Source organism: Piliocolobus tephrosceles, chromosome 21, assembly GCF_002776525.5.
Source record: "Piliocolobus tephrosceles isolate RC106 chromosome 21, ASM277652v3, whole genome shotgun sequence".
NCBI classification, from domain to species: Eukaryota; Metazoa; Chordata; class Mammalia; order Primates; family Cercopithecidae; genus Piliocolobus; species Piliocolobus tephrosceles.
Genome location: NC_045454.1, coordinates 23,101,418 through 23,127,969, shown reverse-complemented (window position 1 = coordinate 23,127,969; position 26,552 = coordinate 23,101,418). Strand labels below are relative to the sequence as shown.

The window sequence follows — 26,552 nt, the reverse complement described above, 5'->3', positions numbered from 1 at the left end:
GAGTAGCTGGGACCACAGGCATGAGCCACCATGCCTGGCTAAATTTTTTTGTACTTTTTATAGAGACTAGGTCTCACCATGTTGCCCAGGCTGGTCTTGAACTCCTGGGCTCAAGCCAATCTGCCTGCCCTGGCCTCACAAAGTGCTGGGATTATAGGCATGAGCCACCGTGCCTGGCCCAATGAAATTTCTTGCCAGTACAATTCCAGTTTGCTTTGTTTTCAATGCCATCTTTAGAAATGTGTTTTATTTTAAATTTTCCCTTCTGTTGCCTTTCTCCCTTGGCTTTTTGGCCAGGACCAGAGAAGGAGTACATTGTTTCTGAATTATAGTAATTAACAGTATATTCTGAATGGTGTGTTCTCTCATTTAAGTTCCTCCCCCCGCCCAAAACCAGAAGAGATTTTGACAGAACTAGGACATGGGAAGCAAAAAAGTCAATTAAAGTGCTTTTTTTCAAGAGCCACATAAACATTATTAAAGTGCCACATACTTGAGCCATTTTAGCAGTTTTCCATCTGGTTTGGTTGTCTCAAAAAGCAGGAAGTTTTTTCTGACATTGCCGTGAATTGTTCTAAGTCACTTTTAGATCATCACAAGGAGTCGGGTGGTCCTAAATCTTAACACTTCACTCTGGTGCTGAAGTTCAGAGCGGCATGAACTCATTCATTTGGTTATGTTTGCTCCCTTTTGGCTTGAAAGGGAAAAGAGTGTGGACTCTTTCTCAGCAGAACGGAATAGCACTGTGGATTGTCCTTCAAATACATTTTCCACGGTCACTGATCTCTTCTTGGGCAGAAACAGGCTGAACATCCAGACATTCAGGAGATTATAAATCGAATCTTTCATCTTCTGCTAATGCAGCTTTTGGCAATAAAGCCATTATCATGAAGTGCCATAAAAGGCATCTTTTTTTTTTTTTTTTCATCTGTTGCCTACTCAGCATGGAGTTTATTGCTATAAAAAGTCTGATTGCTAAATGCTAAACCAGGCAGGTCACCCTGCAATATGTGGAAAGATGGGTCTCTGATATGCCACCTGCTGTCATACAGGACAAATGGCATATTTTTTGGAGGCAAGGCCTAAAAATGGCTACAGAGACTCACTCCTGTTATTTTTGACTGCTAATTGGACACTAGTTAGTTGCCTGTAATGATTATCAGTAGGTGCATCTTCTAGGAACTGCAGGTACTTACTGATTACCTCTTTGGAGTCTGTTGCTGTGAAAAATTTTAGTGCTGGATAAAATAGAAATTCATTTCTTAAGACATTTACACTCAAACTGGAGAAATAATATTGAACAATAAGAAACAATTTGAGAACCATCAAATGGTCTATGGCCATACCACCCTGAATGTACCCAATCTTGTCTGAGAACCATCAATGCTAAAATCAATCCATTAAAAAAAGGATTGATGGCTAGGCAGGGTGGCTCACACCTGTAATCCCAGCACTTTGGGAGGCCAAGGATGGAGGATTGCTTGAGCCTGTAGTCCCAGCTACTCAGGAGGCTGAGGTGGGAGAATTACTTGAGCCTAGGAAGTCGAGACTGCAGTAAGCCAAGACTGCACCACTGCGCTCCAGCCTGGGCAGCAGAGTGAAACTCTGCTTAAAAAAAAAAAAAAAGAAAAGAAAAGAAAAGAAAGAAAGAAAAAGATGAAACAGTTAAATCAGCCCACCCCAAAATCCCTCCATGTTCCTTGTCCCAATGTCAACCCCTAAAGGAATGAAAGAAATGACCATCTTGGCTTTTTATAATGATCACTTCCTTGCGTTTTGGGGGAGAGAACGGGGTGATTTTCTCCCTAGGTATGCACCCTAGACACTATAGTCTTGCCATTTTTTTTAAATGTTGATGTGTATTTTAGATGTCTCATCATTTTGCAGGATCCCTCCATCCCTTTCTTTTTACTGTAATTTATCTGTTGAAAACGCTGGGGCCTTTGACCTGTAGTCATTCAGTCTGGCTTTGCTGATTGATACCGTTAGTATAATTCAACATATTCCTCTGTATTTCTTGCCAATTGGTAGCTGGATTCAGAGCCTGGATCAGACTCAGGTTCAGTCCGTTTAGAAATACCATAGATAGTGGTGGGTTCTTTCCCTAGGAAATAAACAAAATCTGACGATTTTCTTTTTGGGACGTGAGCAGCTGTTAATGCACAATGCCTAAATCCATTAACGTGATATTCCAATTCTGTCATTTCTTCTTTATTCATTAGTTGGAATATTTTTATAATTAAATACAACCCCTCTTCTACCTCTGGTTGCTGTTGGCCCAGATCACCTAGGAAAGACAGGATGAATGCTTGAATCTTTCCCTTTATTTACTAATTTTAAGATCATGGAAGCTCACACCTGTAATCCAGAACTTTGGGAGGCCAAGGTGGGCAGATCACTTGAGCCCAGGAGTAAAGGACCAGCCTGAGCAACATGGTGAAACCCCATCACTACAAAAAATACAAAAATTAGCCAGGTGTGGTGCGCACACATAGTCCCAGCTACTCGGGAGGCTGAGGTGGGAGAATCCCTTGAGCCCATGAGGTGAAGGCTGCAATGAGCTGAGATCGCATCACTGCACTTCAGCCTGGGTGACAGAGTGAGACCCCGTCTCAAAAAAAAGATCATGCATTGGATTCCTATTGTCCTCTAAAGGAGACTAATCCAGTTTTACTTTAAAATCATAATAATCTGTGGATTTAAACATATTTTGATGTTTTGACATATTACAAATATTTCTCTTATTTTAGCTCACATGGCCAATTTTAGCTCTCTTTGGCCAATAGAAATCTTTTTCAAATTAACTCCTGAGTCCTTTTGACATGATCTTAAAGTCTCTGCTAACTTCTTCACTATTTAGTATAATAAAATGTTCCTGTTTTATTTTGTACATCTTTCTTTCTCTTTCTTTCTTTCTTTTCTTTCTTTTCCTTTCTTTCTTTCTTTTCTTTCTTTTCCTTTCTTTCTTTTCATTTTCTTTCTTTCTTTCTCTTTCTTTCTTTCCTTCTTTCTTTCTTTCTTTTCTTTTCTTTTCTTTCTGTTTTTGTTTTTGCTTTTTTTTAGACAGGGTCTCACTGTGTCGTCCAGGCTGGAGTGCAATGGTGTGATCACAGCTCACTGCAGCCTCGCTCACTGGGCTCAAGACATCCTCCCACCTCAGCCTCCTGAGTAGCTGGGACTACAGGGCACATGCCATCACACCTGGCTAAACTTTTTTTTCTGTAGAGATGGGGTCGCACTGTGTTGCCCAGGCTGGTCTCAAACTCCTGGGCTCAAGGGATCCTCTCACCCCAGCCTCCCAAAATGCTGGGATCACAGGTGTGAGCCACCCTGACCAGCCCCATTTTGGACATTTTCTACCCCAGATCTGGAATCAGCCCTTTATCCAAGAGCTCTGATTTCTTTTAGTGGGAAATGATATTTTAAAACTAAAATCTGGGCATGAGAGGTGCTCATTTCTAGGTCTTTTCATCAGTCAGAACCAGAAATATACATACACACAAATATACACATACATACATATAATATTTTTTAAAATAAAATACCTCGAGTTATATTGATAACTTCTCATTTAAATCAAAGATTTTTAACATCTCTTCTGAATTACATCTATGTTTCTTTTCTGCCACACTGGGAACCCCAGTTCTGTAAAACACAAAAGCTAATATAGGTAGAATATCTCATAATTTTCTTGGATGCAATAGTTTAATGATATTAATACAACCACCTCCAATCTTAAGGGGGCGCTAACCTGGGAAGAATTGGTGTAATCACTGACAGAGAGAGGCACCCTGGATGTTTTGACATGGTTCACATGAAAGATGCCAACAGCAACAGCTTTGCCACTCAGCTTTCCAAAACTTTTGTTATTGGCAAGGGCAGCAAACCATAGATTTCTCTTCCCCGAGGAAAGGGTGTCTGCCTCACCATTGCTAAAGTGAGAGACAAGAGACTGTGGTCAAAAAAGCGTGGGTGAAATGGTCTCTGGGTGACATGTTATATCTTTGTACATAATTAAAAATAACATGGCATGATTAATTTTTTAAAAGGCTTTAACTGAAAACAGTTAAAAACATTTTTGTATATGACTGCTCCAGTTCTGTAAAACACAAAAGCTAATATAGTTAGAATATCTCATAATTTTCTTGGATGCAACAGTTTAATGATATTAATACAACCACCTCCAATCTTAAGAGGGCGCTAACCTGTCTCCCCCTATTTTTTTTAAAGCTGTGCTAAATTTACAGTGTCAGAACATATAGCCAACATATAGCCATTATAAGCCATACTCTTTCTTTTTTCCTCTCTTTTAGTCCAAGGTCTATAAGTAACTTATCCTGTTGTCTTTCTAGTCTTTTGGGTTGTCTGAAGCTTTTTTTTTTTGTAGATTCCTCAAGAAAGGTTCATGGAAGCACGATTTTCTGAGTTTCTGCAGATTGGTAATAGTAATCTTGAAACTTAAAAATCAGTTTTCCTGGATATGACATCTTTGCCTCCCATTTTCTTCCCTTGAGTATCTTAAACATATTTCTCCATTTTTTTTTTCTGGCATAAAATATTTCTGTGGAAAAAAATCTGAAAATAATTTAATTGACTTTCTCTTCTAAGTCACTTGCTCATCTTGCTGCAATAAGCAAATGATTTTTTTCTTTCTAGTTCAATTATTTGACTAGAATGTGCCTTAGTATTATTCATTTTGAGTTATCAATTCTGGATCAATATTCTCAAGTACATGGTGAGCTCTTTCTTTTTTTTTTTATTAATCATTCCATGTTATTTTTAATTACACACAAAAATCTAACATGTTACCCAGAGACCACTTCACCATTGTTCTGTTTTACCCACCGTTTCACCCACTACCAGTCTCTTGTCTCTCCCTTCAGCAATGGTGGGGTGGATACCTTTTCCTTGGGGAAAGAAATCCATGGTTTGTTGCCCTTGCCAGTAACAAAAATGTTGGAAAGCCAAGTGGCAAAGCTGTTGCCATTGGCATCTTTCACATGAACCACATCAAAAGATCTACGGTGCTTCTTTCTGTTGGTGATCACACCAATTCTTCCAAGGTTAGCATCTCCAATCACCATAAACAGGTTACCAGTGTCAAACTTGATGAAATCAGTGATCTTGCCAGTCTCCAAATCAATCTAAATGGTATCATTCACCTTGATGAGGGAATCAGGGTAGTGGATGGTGTGAGCATCGTGAAACCAGGTGAGGGATTCCTTTTGTGCCCACAAAGATTTTTCTTACTTTGCACAACTTGTACTTGGCCTCCTCTGGTGTAATACAATGTACAGCAAAGCGACCATTGATGCCACAGATCAGACAGAAATTCTCTTCCATCTTGTCAATGCTGATGACGTCCATGAATCCAGCAGAGTAGATTATATCAGTTCGGACCTTGCCATCCATCTTAATGAACCACTGCATGCAAATCTTTACTTCGTCTCCTGTCAGGGCATATTAAAGTATGTTCCTTAGGAAATTATTAGGGGAGACACTCTCTCAGCTTGTGGGGACTGGTGGATGGACAAGGAGCAAACACATTGGTCAATTTATCCAGCATCCAATGCTGTGAAGCTGCTACCTGCTTTAGATGCTTCCTAAGATCAGGAGCCATGACTATATTAGGCACAGAAATAGCATGGTGAGCTCTTTCAACATGCAATTCCAAATATTTTTCATTTCAGGAAACTTTTCTGAAACTATAGCTTTCAGTGTTTGTTTTCTATCCTTGCCTTAGTTTTCTTCTTCAGGGACTCTTATTACGTAGGTGTTGGATCTTCTTTGCCTATCTGCAAAACATTTGTAACTTCTTATAGAATTTCATCTCTTTCCTCCTTTATTTTTTAGCATTTTTCTGCTTTTGGCTATTTTAAAGACATTATCTATTGTTCTATTTGCATTTGTATTCCTCCTAGTTTAGTCTTCATTTTTGATTTTTTTTTTCTTCTATTTTTAGGGGTTTTTCTCAGTTCCATAAGCTTTCCTGCTGGTCTAATTCTGACTTATGTTGTTCTTGCATGTCTTACATAATTTTCTCAGTGTCTTTTACCTTGTTTTGAATGAGAGGATTACAGTGTTGATTTGGTTTGCGAGCATGTTTTTCCATGTGTTTTCTCTGTCTGAAGAAATGTTATTCTGCTCTTTAATCTCTTTTTAAAAATAATAACTTGGTATGAGATTTGACCTCAATTGCTTGCTTGTTTTTATGTAAAATTAATTTTCCTGAAATTTTAGAAGGAGGAGTGCTTCCAGGTAGCTTTTCTCATTTCACAGAACCCCCACTTCACTTATGCTGTTTCCTCCAAACTTTGGAGGTTTGCTTTTTGAGATGTGCTGGCTCTGTGCCCCTCCAGCTTTTTCATCTGGACCTTCTCCTTCCTTCATGTTTATTGGCCGCACTCTGCTCAATTCAATTTCTATTCCCAGCACTTGCTTCTCAGTGTGGGACCCTATCCTGAAAAGCACAATTTCAGAGAGTCCATGGGACTCTCCTCCAGCCCCTTGAGACCTCACCCCAGGCAGCTTGTGCTCATCCATGATAAGAGAGGACAAAACCCCTACCGATTTCAGTGACCATTCTCAAATTGGTCCACTGTACTTTCCAGTTAACACCTGTTTGCTCTTTGAGGATGCTCCTATTCTCTAGTCTGTCAAATACCCCATTAGTTCCCTCTGCATTCTTCCACATAGACACTGATACTCTAAAGGTCTTGTGGCTGTTGTCGGTTTGTCTTTGCCATTTGTGTTTTGAGGTTTCTGGGGATACCTTGTAATTAGTTTTGTTGTAAATGTCATCCATGTGTTTTTGGTTGGCCACTAGTGCTCTATTTTATTTATGAATTTGTAAAAAGTAGAAAGCTCTGCCATCATCTTCCCAGAATTCCTTGTTTTTATTTTTAATTTAATATGACCATGCAAACAGCTAATAAGAACGCCAGTTAACAGGATGAACACTTAGCATTGTGTTACAATTGCTTACAGTATTCAGTGCAGTAACAGGCTGTACAGGTTTGTAGCCTAGGAGAATAGACTAAGCCATGTAGCCTAGGTATGTAGTAGGCTGTGCCACCTAGGTTTGTGTAAGTATGCTCTATGATGTCCACCCAATGACAAAATTTATGGTACCATAAATTTATGCATTTATGTTATCAACACAAGAAGTTGGAGTGAACCTAAAATCCCCAGGTATTATAATAGGTATCTAAAAACTGTTCTGACAATTTAATAAAAAACTTAATGTGTGTTTTTTCATGCACTTAATTTCTAGATTTGCTTCAGTGTCCCTGTGAGAGGCTCACATTTATCTTTCCTTTATGCCTTAACTCCATTGCCTGTGTAATGAGGATAATATTTTTAATATTAGAAAGATACAATTTTTATTCCCTTGTAGTCATATTCCACCAAATAGGTAAAGCCAAGGTTCGGAGTACTGGGCAAGGAATCAGTCACAGCCAAGAACAGATGGATCCCTATTCAGCTTTCCTTCTCAAAACAGGCTTTTTGGAGGCCACGACAAGACCAACACCCTGAAGGCTGAGTTTTCTCGAAAAAGAAAGGCCCCTCCCATCTCCAATCCCAAAGTTTCTCTATAAATATTCATAATCCAAGCTGGGAGGAGGACTTACCCTAGGGAAGCCTACCTCTTGCGACAGAGAAGACTCAACCTGTGACACAAGGGACATTTCCACTGGAAAAGAAAGAAAGAGTTCTTGGCACTAGTGATGTAAGAGAAATTCAGAAGGGACCCATCTTGATCCAGGTTCACATGAACGCACAGCCTGTGGCAGATGTTCATCTATGATCACAGTTGATCACAGTTGGCAGATGTGCAGGCAGGTTGGCCACCACCTCAGATGCATGGCTCAATCCTATGGGAACACCCAAGGAGCTCGATGAAATGTGTCTTGGAACCACGTCACCACCACCACAGGGAAGAAAGGGATGGCATTTACCCATCAGCTTCCATGAGTTAAGGGTTTCCCTAGGGGTATTACCTCCCCTACATTTCCAGGTTGCACATGCGTGAGTGCTGAATGGGGGCACATGGGAATCCCATGTCCCAGCATCAGAGGTCCCAAGGCAGGAATCAGGAGGCTGCAGGGAGGTACTGACAGGTTTCCCCTGCGCAGTACTGATCACTGCTACAGCAATATCTAAAAGAGTTGAGTACATAGGCAGTACCCAATATAGGACCCAGTGAAGTTCTTATAATAGAGAAAGCAAACATTTTAATCAGATGTTCTACCTTTCATTACAATGTGATTGTGATGGTCAATATTGAGCGTCAACTTGGTTGGATTGAAAGATGCAAAGTATTGTTCCTGGGTGTGTCTGTGAGGGTGTTGCCAAAGGAGATTAACATTTTCGTCAGTGGACTGGGAAAGGCAGACATACCCTCTATCTGGTTGGGCACAATCTAATCAGTTGCCAGCATGGCCAAAATAAAAAGCAGGTGGAAGAACAAGGAGAGACTAGACTGGCTGAGTCTTCTGGCCTCCATCTTTCTCCTGTGCTGAACGCTTCCTGCCCTCAAACATCAGACTCCAAGTTCTTCAGCTTCTGGTCTCTTGGACCATCAGCCACAGATTGAAGGCTGCACTGTTGACTTCCCTACTTTGGAGATTTTGGGACTCAGACTGGCTTCCTTGCTCCTCAGCTTGCAGATGGCCTATTGTGGGACCTCATCTTGTGATCACATGAGTCAACACTCCATAATAAATTCCTCTTTATATACACATCTATCCTATTAGTTCTGTCCCTCTAGAGAACCCTGACTAATACAGTGATTAATCACTTTCTGCAAGAAGTGAAGGTATGTACAGAGTCTGACACCAGATTTTCATTCGTTACACATGCAACAAAGAACGCATAAAGTCCTGTAGAGATGTAAAAGAATACTTTATTAGTCACCTCTGCAAAAAATAAACCTGTCCTTGCTCTGATGGGAGATTCACATCCCCAGATGATACGTGATCCACACATTCACTTCAGTGTTTTACCTTCAGAGCACTTAGTGAGCTCTGCTGCAGACTAAGTGAACACAGACCAAGTTCAGCTGCTCCCCACCTGGCCAAGCAAATGAAGAGCAATTCTTCTTGTTAGGTGGCATTGGGCTCACCAAAAACCAGGGAGGCCCCAGACTGCTGCCTTTCACATATAGACAGCTTCTCCCAAGACCAATTCAGGAGCCATTCTTTTCTTTTCTTTTCTTTTCTTTTTTGTCTGTTTGGTTTGTTTGTTTGTTTTGGGAGAGAGAATCTTGCTCTGTCGCCCAGGCTGGAGTGCCATGGCACAATCTCCGCTCACTGCAACCTCTACCTCCTGGATTCAAGTGATTCCCCACCTCAGCCTCCTGAGTAGCTGGGACCACAAGCATGTACCACCATGCCTGGCTACTTTTTGTATTTTTAGTAGAGACAGTGTTTCCCCATGTTGGCCAGACTGGCCTTGAACGCCTGACCTGAAGTGATCCGCCTGCCTTGGCCTCTCAAAGTACTGGGATTACTGTCGGCGTGAACCATGGCACCTGACCTCATATCCCTTTTCAATGAACCAAAAATATCATAACTGAATCTTTATGGTTTAATGTAAGTTTTTCATATCTTTTCATATTTCATAAGTTTTCATTATCTTTCAATATCCTCTTTGACCTGGATAATGTTCTTCCAATACGCTTATCCACCTTGACACTTTGCTGAATATAATGAAAGGATATACATCATACACTTGGTAATAATATATCAGCCAATGATGGATCACATATATGATGGTGGTCTCATGAGATTACAACACCATATTTTAACTGCACCTTTTCTATGTTTAGACACACAAATGCCTACCATTGTGTTCAACTGCCTGCAGTATTCAGTACAGGTATGTGCTGTACAGGTCAGTAGCCTAGGAGCAATAGACTATACCATACAGCCTAGGTGTGGAGTGGGCTACACCAAGGACCATGGGCCAGGCCGTGACCTGTTAGGAACTGAGCCGCACATCAGGAGGTGATGGGCAGACCAGTGAGTATCACTGCCTGAGCTCTACCTCCCGTCAGATCAGCAGCAGCATGAGACTCTCATAGGAGCACGCACCCTATTGTGAACTGTGCGTGTGAGGGATCTAGGTGGCACTCCTTATGAGGATCTAATGCCTGATGATCTGAAGTGAAACAGATTCATCTCAAAATCATCCTGCCTCCCTGTCCATGGAAAAATTTTCTTCCATGAAACCGGTCCCTGGTGACAAATAGGTTGGGGACCACTGGGCCATACCATCTAGGTTTAAGTACACTCTATCACATGAGCACAACAACAGAATCACCTAACGACACATTTCCCAGAACACAGCCCATCGTTAATCATCGTTAATCAACACACAACTGTATCTCCCTGGCTCTAAGTCCCTGAGGTCAACAACCACGCCTTAGTCATCTCTGTACCCCCAGGATGTAGCACATAAAATCACCCAATAAATTTTAGTTAAACTGAAATCTGATTTAATTTTAGCCCTCTTGTCTTAGAAATATCTGAAGCATGGGCTTGGCATGGTGGTTCATGTCTGTAACCATGGAACTTTGGGAGGCCGAGGTGGGTGGATCATCTGTGGTCAGGAGTTCGAGACCAGCCTGGCCAATATGATGAAACCCTATCTCTACTAAAAAAACACAAAACAAAAACAAAAATTAGCTGGCCATGGTGGTGCGTGCCTGTAATCCCAGCTACCTGGGAGGCTGAGGCAGAAGAATCACTGGAACCTGGGAGGTGGAGGCTGCAGTGAGCCGAGATTGTGCCACGGCACTCCAGCTTGGCCACAGAGCAAGACTCCATCTCAAAAAAAAGAAAAGAAAAGAAATTTCTGAAGTATGGTTATTGATATAGTTTGGTTGTGTCTCCACCCAAATCTGTAGCTGCCACAATTCCCACGTGTTGGGGTAGGAACCCTGTGGGAGATAACTGAATCATGGGAGTGGTTTCCCCCATACTATTCTATACTGTTCTCATGGTAGTGACTAAGTCTCACGAGATCTGATGGTTTTATTTGGGGTTTCCTTTTTCGCTTGGTTCTCATTCTCTCTTGCCTGATGCCATGTGAAACGTATCTTTTGCCTTCCACCATGATTGTGTGGCCTCCCCAGCCATGTGGAACTGTGAGTATATTAAACTTCTTTGTCTTTATAAATTTTCCAGTCTCAGGTATGCCTTTAACAGCAGTGTGAAAAAGATACAGTTATCTTTCTTTTCTTTTTTTTTTTTTTTTGAGACAGAGTTTCGCTCTGTCGCCTAGGCTGGAGTGCAGTGGCGCGATCTCGGCTCACTGCAAGCTCCACCTCCCGTTTCACACCACTCTGCTGTTTCAGCCTCCCGAGTAGCTGGTACTACAGGCGCCTGCCACAATGCCCAGCTAATATTTTGTATTTTTAGTAGAGACAGGGTTTCACCATGTTAGCCAGGAGGGTCTCGATCTTCTGACCTTGTGATCCGCCCTCCTCGGCCTCCCAAAGTGCTGGGATTACAGGCGTGAGCCACCATGCCCAGCTTTATAATACAGTTATCTTTTCGTAACTGCACATTTAAGGTGTTAATTTCATCCTTCATTTGACAGTCTGGGGTCTTTGGCTTGGTTCATCATTGCTCTAAGTCATCACTGGGCTTGGGGTCAGGAGGCTCATGCCGGGCTCTAAAAGGCAAGTACTTACTGGGTACTGGACAGCGCTCTATGTCCTTGATGTGTTTAATTCATTTAATGCCCCTATCAACCCTATGAGGTAGGTACAATTACTATCTCCATTGTCCGGATGAGGAAATTGCATAAGTTAAACAACATTAAGCAGCTTACTCAGGTCCCACAGCTAAAGTGGCGTCTTTATTTCCAGCACTTAAAATGTATCTTGGCCATTCTTGCTTTTAAGGCTGAATGACGTATCTGCCATAACACTTTGTGCTTCTCTGTAATGCCGTCTTCTTTCCTCCCTAAACTTTCCATGATTTCTAACATTCCCCTTTCCACAACAGACCCTGACTCCTATCTGAGAAATTAGAGCCATTAAACAAAAATAACTACTGTTATTGCTAATTTGACCAAGGATGTGTCCCATTGCCTCATGCAAAGGGTAGTTCCTTCCAGGTCCATAGAGGGGCTGTGCTGATATTTGGTGTTCACGGCCACTCCTGAGCTCTCACCGAAGGCAGAACATGGTGCTCTGCACCAGGTGCTCTGGGAGCTTGGGAAGAAACCATAAATACATGAACACACAGAAAATACCAGCCCACAAATGAGCACACCAGCAGAGTTCAGGAAGGGAGAAAGCACTGAGCTGAATGGGAAGGCTTTCTAGATAACATTTGGACAGATGGAAAAGAGAGGAGACAGCGTTTCCAGCAGGGAGACCAACTTCAGAAGAGGCACAGAAGTGGGAATGCAACTGCAATTGCTATTCTGATTCTAGGCTTGGTGGGAAAAAAAAATGCTGTCAGAGACTGCCACTAGGGCTAGGAAAAATACGCAACAGTGTAGACCGGCAATAAGCAAAGTGTGGCCTTCATGTTGCTTTTTTCTCGAATATAGTTTTTTCTTTAACTACCATGTCTATTCATTCTCAGTCTTCTGTGCCTGCCACTAAATAAGACTGAAGGGAAGCATTGTTTTGAACTGAACCCTAACAGAGGCCCCAACAGACCAAACCAAAATGGAGTCACTTGTGCTAAGTGCCACATCATCAAACTGAAACTTTAAGGAAGCAGGATAATTCCAAACAGACCAGTTTTCCCCGAAAACCAGGAGATTTGCAGCAACCAATCAGAAAGGGCAGTTAACTCTGCCCTTTAACTCTGCTTTAACCCTTACAAGGAAAATAACCTTAAAGTAACCCTGTCTTGGCCGGGTGTGGTGGCTTATGCCTATAATCCCACCACTTTGGGAGGCCAAGGTGGGCAGAACGAGGTCAGGAGATAGAGACTATCCTGGCTCACACGGTGAAACCTTGTCTCTACTAAAAATACAAAAAACTAGCTGGGCGTGCTGGCGGGTACCTGTAGTCCCAGCTACTCGGGAGGATGACGCAGGAGAATGGCATGAACCTGGGAGGCAGATCTTGCAGTGAGCTGAGATGGCACCACTGCACTCCAGCCTGAGTGACAGTGCGAGACTCCATCTCAAATAATAATAATAATAATAATAATAATAATAATAATAATAATATCTGTCTTTTTTTTTTTGAAACAGAATCTCGCTCTGTCACCCAGGTTGGAGTGCAGTGGTGTGACTTCCTCTCACTGCAACCTCCATCTCCTGGATTCAAGTGATTCTCCTGCCTCAGCCTCCCAAGAACCTGGGGCTACAGGCTCACGCCACCATATCCAGTTATTTTTGTTTGTTTGTTTTTAGTAGAGATGGGGTTTCACCATGTTAACCAGATTGGTCTCAAACTCCTGACCTCAAGTGATTCACCCAGCTCAGCCTCCCAAAGTGCTGGGATTACAGGTGTGAGCCACCACGCCCGACCCCTATCCTCTTTTTTGTATTAAGCTGTTCCCTTGTTCCTGCTCAAGCTACTTTACAAAAATAAATTGTCCTGCCACACCTAATGCAGCACCTTTCTATTTTTTTGTTGTTGTTTTTTTTTTTTTTTTTTTTTGAGGCGGAGTCTTGCTTTGTCGCCCGGACTGGAGTGCAGTGGCCGGATCTCAGCTCACTGCAAGCTCCGCCTCCCGGGTTTACGCCATTCTCCTGCCTCAGCCTCCCGAGTAGCTGAGACTACAGGCACCCACCACCTCGCCCAGCTAGTTTTTGTATTTTTAGTAGAGACTGGGGTTTCACCGTGTTAGCCAGGATGGTCTCGATCTCCTGACCTTGTGATCTACCTGTCTCGGCCTCCCAAAGTGCTGGGATTACAGGCTTGAGCCACCACGCCCGGCCACACCTTTCTATTTTTAAATGGAATGCTGCCCAATTCATGAGTTGATAGTAAAAGCCAATCAGATCATTAAAATCAATTTAATGAAGTTTTTATTGACACTGCTTTCCCATTACTACAGGAGAGCTGAGTGAGAGACCATATGACCCACAAAGTCTACCTACCCTTACAGAAAAGGCTTGCTGGCCCCTGGCCTAGAATATCAACCTTCCGAAAGAAAAGCTGTCAAAGCCAACCAGTTGGCACTATGGGTGTAAAATACTCACACCCATTTATCCTAAGTTTAAATGAAATTCAAGATACCCAAGCTAATTGCATTCTCAAAAAAAGGTATCAAAGAAAATAAACTGTAAAAAAAAAAAAAACTGATACTACACAAATGTAACTACTTTCCATATTTCAAAAGATTCTGGAGCACACTCTAATCTGGACAGATTCTATAGGTAGAGACTGAGACTCCCAAAGGAGTTGGGATATTAACAAGCCAATTCTCTCCTTCATTCATAGCAATAAATACAAAAATGTTCAAAGAGCATCTGTATTGTATTTGTTAAGAACATGTTAAATAAAAGAAAATATACACAATCCATTAATGTGAAATAACTTGAAACAAAAATTCAGTTAAAGAAGTGGTTTTATAGGGATAAAGATCACCAAGTTAAAATGCATTAACTCCAAGATCATTTTACCTAAAGTATCACTGAGCAAGATGATTCCCCATCTCCCAAAATGATAATTAAAGGAGAATGTGGATGTCCGTATATGCTTAGATATTTATAGGAATGGGGGAAAGACATGATGGACACACAGATCAGAGGCATGGTAGGAAAAGCCCAGCATTGAAAGACACAGGCCTTGGCCAGGCGCAGTGGCTCATACCTGTAATCCCAGCATTGGGGGAGGCTGAGGCAGGTGGATCACCTGAAGTCACGAGTTCAAGACCAACCTGGCCAACATGGTGAACTCCCATCTCTTCTTAAAATACAAAAATTAGCTGGACATGGTGTCTTGTGCCTGTAATCCCAGCCACTCAGGAGGCTAAGGCAGGAGAATTGCTTGAACTGTAGAGATTGTAGTGAGCTGAGATCATAATACTGCACTCCAGCCTAGGCAACAGAACGAGAAAAGAAAGAAAGAAAGAAGGAAGGAAGGAAGGAAGGAAGGAAGGAAGGAAGGAAGGAAGGAAGGAAGGAAGGAGGGAGGGAGGGAGGGAGGGAGGGAGGGAGGGAAGGAAGGAAGGAAGGAAGGAAGGAAGGAAGGAAGGAAGGAAGGAAGGAAGGAAGGAAGGAAGGAAAAGAAAGACACAGCCTTAGTCATAACTGCCGGGAAAGAGTCGTGTGTCCAAACACAAGACACTTAGCCACCCTGGGACTCCCCTGCTCCAATGAAGGAATCCTGCTAGATTATTTCTAGGGGCTTTTTCCATTTTGAGATTCATAAAAATTAACAGAACATAAGAGTCTGTTTTTGATCAAGAGAAAATTGATTAATTTAATGAACGTAAACAAATAGAATCCTTTCACAGCTTTCTGATGTCTTGTGTTTACAGTATTTAAATAGACTTTGTATACTTGAAAGAATACGATTACTTCATGTAAGACCTAATACTATCTAGGCTTCTAAGAACCTTAATGTGTTGGACGTCTCAGATCAGAAAGAAAACTGTAGAGAACAAGCAAGGAATAAACACAGAAATCCCCCAAGAAGAGTAACGCGGTTAAGAAACAGCCTGTGGCCTTGAGCAGCTGTGTGATCACCCACTAACGGTGCTCACTTTAAGAGTGTGGCACAGAAACGAGGGGATCGCACACATCAACACCCCCTTCTAGCACTCATCAACAGCAGTAATGAAGGCCGCCCTCCAGGGAGAATTAGAATGAGATTTGGGAAATGGCACCAGGCACATAAGAAAAGAACAGGAAACATGTTCAAGAACAGCTCAATGTTGCCAAAAGAGCAAAGATCATAAAAGTGGGGTGGGGAGTGGAGAGGGAAGACTGTTTCCTGACTTTCTCCTAACAGAGGAAAACATTCTGGCAGCACAGATCCTGGGGAGTAACAGGAACAAAAACACCCGGGGCTGGTGAGTGTGTGAGGAAAGTGATGGACCCCATGGGTGTTCAACCAGAAAGCTGGGAGCATGTTCCTACGTGGCCACAAAGCTGGGCCAGGAATCAGACCCCTCCAGGGGCTGTCGGAGAGAGCGATCAGGAGCTCAGAGATGTGGACAGGGATGCTATTCAGGCAGCCGCACGCGTAGGAGCAGGTGCAGGAGATCACCCAGAGAGAAGGTGAAGGCTGGGGCTTGGCTGCCTTGAGGGAGAGGAGGCTGCCAAAGATCACAGGGAGAACAAACGCCAGGCCTGGGAGTGACATAGGAGGCAGGACTGGACTCAGGAGGTGGGGCTCAGACGTATAACCAAATGCAAGACTAGCTAAAACAGGGCTGTGTGCAGAAGCACCTTTCCGTAAGACACACCCACCAGTGCACCATGTCAGTTTACTATTGTCATGGCAACACCTGCGAGTTACCACCCTTTCCATGGCAACAACCCACTGACCCAGAAGTTACCACCCTATTTCTAGAAATTTCTGCATAATCCACCCCTTAATTTGCATATACCTAAAAGTATATACAGCCAGGCACGGTGGCTCACGCCTGTAGTCCCAGCACTTTGGGAGGCCGAGACAGGTGGATCACGAGGTCAGGAGATTGAGACCATCCTGGCTAACACGGTGAAATCCCATCTCTACTAAAAAAATACAAAAAACTAGCTGGGCGAGGTGGCGGGTGCCTGTACTCCCAGCTGCTTGGGAGGCTGAGGCAGGAGAGTGGTATGAACCCGGGAGGCGGAGCTTGCAGTGAGCCAAGATTGCGCCACTGCACCCCAGCCTGGGCGACAGAGTGAGACTCTGTCTCAAAAAAAAAAAAGTGTACATATGAATGTGACTGCAGCACTGCCTCTGAGCTGTTCCTCGGGGCACACTGTCTATGGGGTGGCCCTGTTCTACAAGGAGCAGCCTCTGTGCTGCTGCTGTGCACGGCCATTTCAAGGAAAGTTGCTGTCTAACACCACCAGCTCACCCTTGAATTCTTTCCTGGGCAAAGCCAAGAACCCTCCCCAGTTAAGCTCCAATTTGGGGGCTCGCCTGCCCTGCATCAGGAACACACAACTGAGCTGAATGCTGCAGAAAGAACCAGGAAAGAGGGGCCTGAAACCAACCACCAGAATTAATGACAAGGTTGTCATTTGTGACCAGAGCAACAGCTGTGCCAGGGTGGGGCTGTCCCAGAAGCCAGGCAGGGTTGAGTGAATGGAAAGGAGATGGAGTGAGGAGGACAAGGAACGATGTGTGTAGACAGCTGTTCCCACGATGTGGCTGTGAAGCAGGGTGGGGGTGGGGTTTGGCTGGAGGGGGTTTATTTGAAAAGCCAGACAGATGTGAGCTAGTTTAGCTTGATAAGAGAAGGGTCCAACTTAAAGAACAGAGTAGAATATGCAAGAAAAAGAAGGGATAATCTGCAACCGTATTTTATCAAATTGTGAGTCAGGATCTACTAATGCTTTGTATTGTCAATTTATTAGCTAGTGTTTTGTTGTTGTTGTTGTCGTCATTGTTGTTGTTGCTGTTGTTGTTTGAGACAGGGTCTCACTCTGTAGCCCAGGCTGGAGTACAGTGGCATGATCATAATTCATTGCAGCCTCAACTCCTGGGCTCAAACGATCCTCCCACCTCAGCCTCCCAAATAGCTGGGATGACAGGTAAGTACCACCACACCCAGCTAATTTTCCTTATTTTTTGTAGAGACAGGGTCTCATTATGTTGCCCAGGCTGGTCTCGAAATCCTGGGCTCAAGTGATCCTCCCACCTCAGCCTCTCAAAGTGCTGGGATTACAGGCATGAGCCACCATGCCCAGTCTATTAACCAGCATCTTAAAAATTAAGTGGAATAAATAGGAAATAGAATACCACAGAACACAATAGAAGATACCAGAAAACATCCAAATAATAAGTATTGCTTCCAGAAACACGTAAGATGTGTGTGTCTGTGACCTGGAATGCGATAGGAAATGCAGGTCTCAATTTCACTAGGAAATTGAGTGGTGAAGTGCATCAAAAAGTGGGGAAGTCACGGACATAAAGGAGAGGCTGGAGAGGATGCAGGAGGCAGGGCTGGGATGTGGGTGAAAGAGTGTCAGAAAGAGCGACAGGAACAAAGGAGGAGAGGATAGGCTATTCTCATGGGGTCTTGCTATGCTGCCCAGACTGAACTCCTCTGCTCAAGCAATCCTTCCACGTAGCTGAGACTATAGGCATGCCACCGCTGGCCAGGAGGCGCATTCTTATAAGCAATGTATCAAACACTTGGAATTCCTCCAGATTCAGTCCCTCCTTTTTTTCTTTTCTTTTCTTTTTTTTTTTTTTTTTTTTTTTTTGAGACTGAGTCTCTCTCTGTCACCTAGCCTGGAATGCAGTAGCACCATCTCGGCTCACTGCAGCCTCCACCTCCCCAGTTCAAGTGATTCTTCTGCCTCAACCTCCCAAGTAGCTGGGATTACAGGCATCCGCCACCATGCCTAACTAATTTTTGTAATTATAGTAGAGATGGGGTTTCACCATGTTGGCCAGGCTGGTCTCAAACTCCTGACCTCAAGTGATCCACTTGCCTCGGCCTCCCAAAGTGCTGAGATTACAGGTGTGAGCCACATCACCTGACATCATTCCCTACTCTCTTTCTCTTCCTCTCTGTCACTCCCTACCCCTTACACCCACTCCATCATGAAGGATTGGCCACTAGGCTGCAAGTGAGGAAAATACAATTCAGAATACGAAATAGAAAGTCAAACACCAGCCCCTTCTGGTTCCAAGGAATTGGAGGGTGAGAGTATGCGAAGGAAAGGAGGGGACTGAAAGATGAGGAGAAAGCCAGGCAGTCAATGGCCTGGAGGATGCAATCAAGGAACGACACTGGCAGGGGCAACTTCGCCAGAAGGGCGTGAGGATGCATGCAGGATGCAACGTCCAAATAAGTCAGCAGGTCCCAATGATGACCAGGCTAAGGTGCATTGGCTAAAGTAGGTAAGGGACAGGTGCATTGGCTAATGTAGGTAAGGGACAAGGTCAATGAAACTTCAAGGTCAAGGTGCTGCACAGGTTGTACACGTGCATCCCAAAGTCCTCCAAGGTGGTTGCAAGGCTAGATGTGCAGAGAGATCATGAACCAAGTCCTGGGTGAACAAGGCTGTCAGTGGTCATCTCCCTGATAACAAAATTGCTGCCCTCTGTGATACAGAACGAGGGCGGGCCTCCGGGAATGCAGAGGCGGGCTGAGGGTCTGGGGCTCTAACTGGCCCTTAGACAGCTTTTCACATAATTTTCCTATTTTTAGACCCACCTTCAACTTCAGTCTGTCTATGCCTAAGTCTTTTGGGGATTTTGTCAAATAAACTGGGATGCTTTTTGGCTTTTCTCCCGGCAGCTTGGAATACGGCTTTCTTGTGTCTGCTAAGTCAGCTATCTCTCACTCAAGTGCTTTCTAGCTTCCAAAATGTTGTCACTATTTTTCTTCTTTCTTCTCCTTTTTGTTCTAATGGATTTTTCTTTTTAAAAGATCCTTTTACTCTTGCTTTGGTTGGGTTTCAGGAAGGACCAAAAGTAAACAAATGTTGAATCCACCATCTTTACTCTTGAGCTACTTTTATGACTGTAAAAAACAACAGTACTATATTCAGGCCAGGCACGACGGCTCATGCCTATAATCCCAGCACTTTGGGAAGCCAAAATGGGCGGATTGCTTGAGCCCAGGAGTTTGAGCCTGAGCAACAGGGCAAAACATTATCTCTACAAAATACCAAAAAATTAGCCGGACATGATAGCATGCACCTGTAGTCCCAGGTACTTAGGGGGCCAAGATAAGAGGATCACTTGAGCCCGGAGACATTGAGGCTGCAGTGAGCTGTGATTGTGCCATTGTACTCCAGCCTGGGCAACAGAGCAAGACCCTGTCTCTTTCTCTTTCTCTCTCTCTCTCTCTCTTTCTCTCTCTCTCTGTCTCTCTCCCACATACACCCACACTCACAAAACCAATAATACTATATTCATTTTCACCCACAAAAGTATGTGCTCCCTTTGATGTGTGAACAACATACCCCAGCCTCCTGCCTCAGGGCAGCCTGATGGAGTGGGCTAAGGGGTGTTCAGTCACACAGACAATTTACCCTGAGCCAAGCACATCCTCCCAGCCAGACCCCCACCACCCATGGGACTGTGTCTCTCAATGACACTTACCACCCCACTGGGAAGAAAATCACCAAACTGTTCTCTATGAGCCTTGGGGCAGGGTGGAATCGTCATCCCTGTAAATCAAAAGTTTTAAAACATCCCTTCACTGTAATGTACACATAGGGAAACCAGATATATGATTTAAGAAAATAGTTTTGTAAGAAAATATAATTTCTTCATGATTAAATACAATGCCATCTAGTTACTCCTTCCTAAAGCTTTGATTGCAAAGAGTAGTTTCAGATGCTTCACCATTATATGCAGAAACCAGGAGTGAACTAAGACAGGCAATCACAGAGTTGAAGCCCTTCAGAGGTAGAAAGAGCCTTAGCTACACGGTCAAACAGCCAGCTCTAACCAGGAAAACACGCCACCCAAGGCTTTATAGACATGTGTGTGTTGGGGCCATGCCCACACCTTGGAGACCAACACACCAAGGACAGGGCCCAGGCATGTACACATTTATGAAACATTCTAGATGACTCTGCCAGGTACCAGGCACCCCCAGGAAACCACGCCTCCTCTGTCCTCATATCCCTCCACGCACAGGGGCTGAACAATGGCTCTGAGAATTTGTGCAATGCACCAGGTAGGCCTGGCAGAAGAGACACTGAAAGCCAAGCTGACACATGTTCTGGGCATTTTTACGACCTGCTTTATTCTTTCATTTGCTCATTTATTCTTTCAACAGCAATGCGTCAGGATCTTCTATGTCCTAATGATAGCAATATTTATTGAGTGCTTACAATCTGCCTGGCGCGGTTACCACTTTACAGGGGTTATCTCATTTAATCCTCATGTTACCAGAAAGGGGTCATGAACTCGACCTCCAGAGAGGGTTCTCAGATCTTGCCTAAGAAAGAATTCAGGCACTTTGGGAGGCCGAGACGGGCGGATCACGAGGTCAGGAGATTGAGACCATCCTGGCTAACACGATGAAACCCCGTCTCTACTAAAAAATACAAAAAAACTAGCCGGGCGAGGTGGCGGGCGCCTGTAGTCCCAGCTACTCGGGAGGCTGAAGCAGGAGAATGGCATAAACCCGGGAGGCGGAGCTTACAGTAAGCTGAGATCCAGCCACTGCACTCCAGCCTAGGCGACAGAGTGAGACTCCGTCTCAAAAAAAAAAAAAAAAGAAAGAATTCAGGGTAAGTCCATAAAGTGAAAACAAGTTTATTAAGAAAGGAAAGGAATAAAGAATGGCTACTCTATAGACAGAGCAGCCCCAAGGGCTGCTGGTTGCTCATTTTTATGGTTATTTCTTGAATATATGCTAAACAAAGGGTGGATTATTCATGTCTTCCTTTTTTAGACCATATAGGGTAACTTCTCGATGTTGCCATGGCATTTGTAAACTGTCATGGCGCTGGAGGTAGTGCAGCAGCCAGGATGACCAGTGGTCACTCTCATCACCATCTTGGTTTTAGCCAGCTTCTTTACTGTAACCTGTTTTATCAGCAGGGTCTTTATGACCTGTATTTTGTGCCGACCTTCTATCTCATCCTGTGACTTAGAATGCCTTAACTGTCTGAGAATGCACCCTGGTAGGTCTCAGTCTTATTTTACTCAGCCGCTATTCAAGATGGAGTTGCTCTGGTTCAAATGCCCCGACACTCACAACAGTGTTATGAGGTAGGTTCTTTTAATATCCCCACTTTACAGATGAAGAAGAAAGCACAGAGACGTTAGTCAGTATGCTAAGGATGTGTAACCACCCAACGGGTTCATCTTGCCTGCTGCCCAGATCGAGCTGATTTATCAAACAGGGGAATTGCTATAGGGAAAGAGTTTAATTCATGCAGTGCTGGCTGAACAGGAGTCCAGAGTTTTAGTATTACTCAAACCAGCCTACCTGAAAATTCAAAGGGTAGGGTTTTTCAACTTTGTCAGTCAAGGGAAAGGGCACTGCTGATTGGCTGGGGATGCAATCAGAGGGGTGTGGAGAATGTGTACTGAGTCTGCTTCTGGATGGGGCCACCGGACTGGTTGGCTGGTCCAGGTCAGAAGTGCAAAAATCTCAAAAAGCCAGTCTTAGGTTCTACAACAGTGATGTTATCTGCAGAAGTAATTGGGGAGGTTGCAATCTTGTGACCTCTGGAATAATGGCTAGTCATCGTTTATGTCTATACCTTAGCAGATCTCAGGTTCCTCTCATCCTCCTAACCTAGTGGGCTTTACAGAGGTAGTTTAGTTTTGGGGAAGGGGCTATTGCTATTAAAACTATAAATTAAGTTTCTCCCGAAGTTAGTTTGACCCAAGGATTGCTTGAGTCTAGGAGTGCAAGGTTGCAGTGAGCTGTAATTGTGCCACTGCACTCCAACCTGGGCAACAGAGCAGATCCCAGTCTCTTCAAAAAAAAAATTTTTTTTTAAAGAAGGATGACTGGGCTAGGAAAGTACAAGATGAACCTGAGAAACTTAGAATATCATATTCCAGAAGGTAAGTGTGTGCTCCAAGAAGCATGGAGACAAAGTAATGCCTAAGGGCAGTTTGGAGGTTGAAGGTGAGATAGGGGTTGGTTAGATCGGATCTCTTTCACTGTTGTAATTTTCTCACTGTTAGCATTTGTGCAAAGGCAGTTTCAGATGCACAACCAGTAAGTGGTGGTACTCAAATACAACTCCAGAACCTGGGCTCCTTCCTAACTGCTAGGATCAAATGCCTCTCAGGTGCTCTGTTTCCAGGTATCACATTTGTTAAGAGGCATAGAGAGAAGGAGAGATGGGTGAGCAGTATTATAATCCAACCATCAGTAGGACAGAGGTGGTCACCCAGGGGCCATCAGGACATAGAGGGGTGTTCTTGCCCCAGAGGTTGGGGCCAGTGGGCTGAGTCTTGAATGACAGAACGTAGGAGGGGATGAGGGTGAAGGAGGAGTCCAGGCAGCAGAAATCACAGAAGAATACCATTGGGACTACCACAGTAGTGTAACAGATCTGAATTTCAGTGCCTGCACTCAGGTAGCAAGACATATTATTTCCTCTTTTCTTTGAGATCTTAATGTCTGTTAGGATCCCCCATTCCTTTGGGTGTCAGAAATAGTTTAATTCAGAGGCAGGGTCCACCTTTGCCCTCAGACCATGTCCTCAACTGGGGGCTCCATGGAGCCATGCACAAATCTATCCTTACTCATCATTGATCCACAATGTTCCTACTGAGGCTGCCCACATGGGGTCCTTGACCAAGAGGTCTGTGGTTTTTCCCATCAGAATACCTACTTGCCTTAGTGAACTCCAGCCCTCCTGTCCTTCTCTAGCAAGACTCCTCTCTCTCTCTTCCTTCACTGACATGCTTCTCCAAAGATTCTCATCACCAGGTCTCCATGTCTTCACCTCTCAGCCTTCATTCACTACTCAATACGTGGTCAGAAGGATTCTGCTCCCACAACCCATCCACGTCGTTCTGCTAAGATCACCTATGGGCTCCATGTTGCTAAATCCAGCAGTAGCTCTTCTCTTCATCTTGGCTGACTTCTCAGCTATACTCACATTCCGTGATAGCACAGTCTCCTGCTTTCCCTGCTACTACTTTAACCACACCTGAGCATAACCTTGATTTTTCTCCTATTGTCTTGATTTTACCTTCAGCCTCCCCCAGCACCAAACATTTAATCCATCAATACGTTCTATCAATTCTATTGTCAACAAATATAGGTCAAGTCCATAGACTTCTCTTCGGTGCCACTGTTAATACCCTGACATGAGCTCCTTTTCTCTCTCACCTGGATTCATGAAACAACCTCTTTACTTGGTCTCTCTGCTTGTACGAAATGCAGTCCCCACAAAGCAGTCAAAATGATCTTTACACACACACACACACACACACACACACATCTGATTATGGCCAGCCAGGTGCGGTGGCTCACGTCTGTAATCCCAGCACTTTGGGAGGCCGAGTCAGGTGTATAACTTGAGCCCAGAAGTTCAAGACCAGCCTGGGCAACATGGTGAAACCTTATCTCTACAAAAAAAAAAAAAAAAAAAATACAAAAATAAGCCAGTCATGGTGGTGCACACCTGTAGTCCCAATTACTCAAAGGCTGAAGAGGGAGGATTCTTAGGCCCAGGAGGTCAAGGCTTCAGTGAGCCATGATTGCACCACTGCACTCCAGCCTGGGTGACAGAGCAAGACTCTGTCACTAAAAAAAAAAAAGAAAAGAAAAGAAAAAAAGAGTCAGTATAATGTTTCATCACACTTGAATACTTTACTGTATAGTTCTACAAAAAAGGTTGTTCTCACATAAAACCACAGGACAAATATCAAAGACAGAAAATTAACACTGATATATTATTCCCATTAAATCCTTAGACCTCATTTAAGCTTTGTCCAATAATATCCCTTGTAACAAATAACTTCAAAATTACCTGTTGTACCAGGTTGTCATGTCTCTTTAGCCGCTTGCAGCTTGGATCATTCCTTAGTCTCCCCTTGACATCCATGAAGATTACAGGCAAGGCCAGTTTGAATTCCTTGAGCCCAGGAATTCAAAACCAGCCTGGGCAACATAGCAAGACCCCGTCTCTACAAGTAATAATAAAAAATTAGGCTGGGTGCGGTGGCTCATGCCTGTAATCCCAGCACTTTGGGAGGCTGAGGTGGGTGGATCACTTGAGGTCAGGAGTTCAAGACCAGTCTGGCCAACATGATGAAACCTGGTCTCTACTACAAATACAAAAAATTAGCCAGGCTTTTTGGTGCACACTTGTAATCCCAGCTGCTTGGGAGGCTGAGGCAGGAGGATCTCTTTAACCCAGGAGGTGGAGGTTGCAGTGAGCTGGTATTGTGCTATCGCACTCCAGCTTGGGTGACAAAGCAAGACTCTGTCTCAAAAAAAAAAAAGAAAAGAAAAGAAAAGAAATTAACTGGGCGTGGTGGCATGCACCTGCAGTCCCAGCTACTCAGGAGGCTGAGGTGGTAGAATCACTGGAGCCCAGGCGGTTGAGGCTGCAGTGAGCTGAGATTGCACCCCTGCACTCCAGCCTAGACAACAGAGCAAGACCCAATCTCAAAAAAAAAAAAAAAAAAAAAAAAAAGGTTACAGGCAAGTTAAACTGTAGGCTGTCCATCAATCTGGGTTTGGCTTTTTAGATTCAGGTAATGCATCCTTGGCATACAGTTATTTCATTGCATCTTATTAAGTAACACATAATTTCGGTTTGCCCCTTTGCTGATGATGTTCAGTTTGGTCACTCGATTAAGGGGTGGGGTGAGGGGAGGTCTTCCGGACTTCTCTACTGTAAAGAGACTTTTTCCCTTTATAATTACTGAGCATTTTGTATGGATGTACTTTAAGACTATGTAAACAATCCTGTTCCTCATCAGACTTTCAGTTCATTCATTCATTCACTTATTCATTTAACCAACGTGATCCATGGATTTCTATCTTTTTCAGTCCATTATTCTCATTAATCTAATGCTTCAGTTATCCCAGTTTGGGCCAATGAAAACCGTTTCAAGATGGCTTCTGTGTCTTTTTTATTTGTCTCCATCCTTCTTGGATCACACGCTTACCTTCTGGAATATGATGTTGTAGGTTCTTCAGGTTCATCTTGTACTTTCCTAGCCCCATCATCCTCCTTTTTAAACAAGATTTTTTTGAAGAGACAGGGGTCTGGCTCTGTTGCCCAGGTTGAAGTGCAGTGGCACAATCACAGCTCACTGCAGCCTCGCACTCCTGGACTCAAGCGATCCTCCCACCTCAGCCTCCCGAGTAGCCAGGACTACAGGCGTGCACCACTACCTGGCTAATTTTTTTTTTTAATTATGTAGCTGTGTTGCACAGGCTGGTCTTGAACTCCTGGCCTCAAGCAGTCCTTCCCCATTGTCCTCCCAAAATGTGGGGATTACAAGTGGAAGCCACCAGGCCCATGCCTAGCCCCCAACCATCCTTCTGCCACTCACATTTTGACACACCATGCCAGGTGGCACTTTTACCCCCACATTCACTCTGTCCAGGATCTGACACCTCCACCCCGCATACCGGGCCACCCACCATGTGTGGATGCCTTCTTTACCCTGATAGAACTCTAACACCCCATGCCAGGCGGCACTTCTAAGTGGATGCCTGCCTCACCTTGCTTGGAATTTTTTTTTTTTTTTTTTTTTTTTTTTTTTGAGGTAGATTCTCACTCTGTCACCCAGGCTGGAATGCAGTGGCACAATCTTGGCTCACTGCAACCTCCGCCTCCCAGGCTCAAGTGATTCTCCCACTTCGGCCTCCCGAGTAGCTGAGACTACAGTTGCCTGCCACCACTCCCAGCTAATTTTTGTATTTTTAGTAAAGACGGGGTTTCACCATGTTGGCCAGGCTGGTCTCCAACTCCTGATCCACCCACCTCAGCCTCCCAAAGTG

At 43.9% G+C, this 26,552-nt stretch overlaps 1 pseudogene; it reads right to left on the bottom strand.

The window, feature by feature from the left end:
• Window positions 1-4,821: 4,821 nt before the first annotated feature.
• On the bottom strand, window positions 4,822-5,620 carry LOC111553942 (annotated as a pseudogene).
• Between the last annotated feature and the right edge of the window lie 20,932 nt (window positions 5,621-26,552).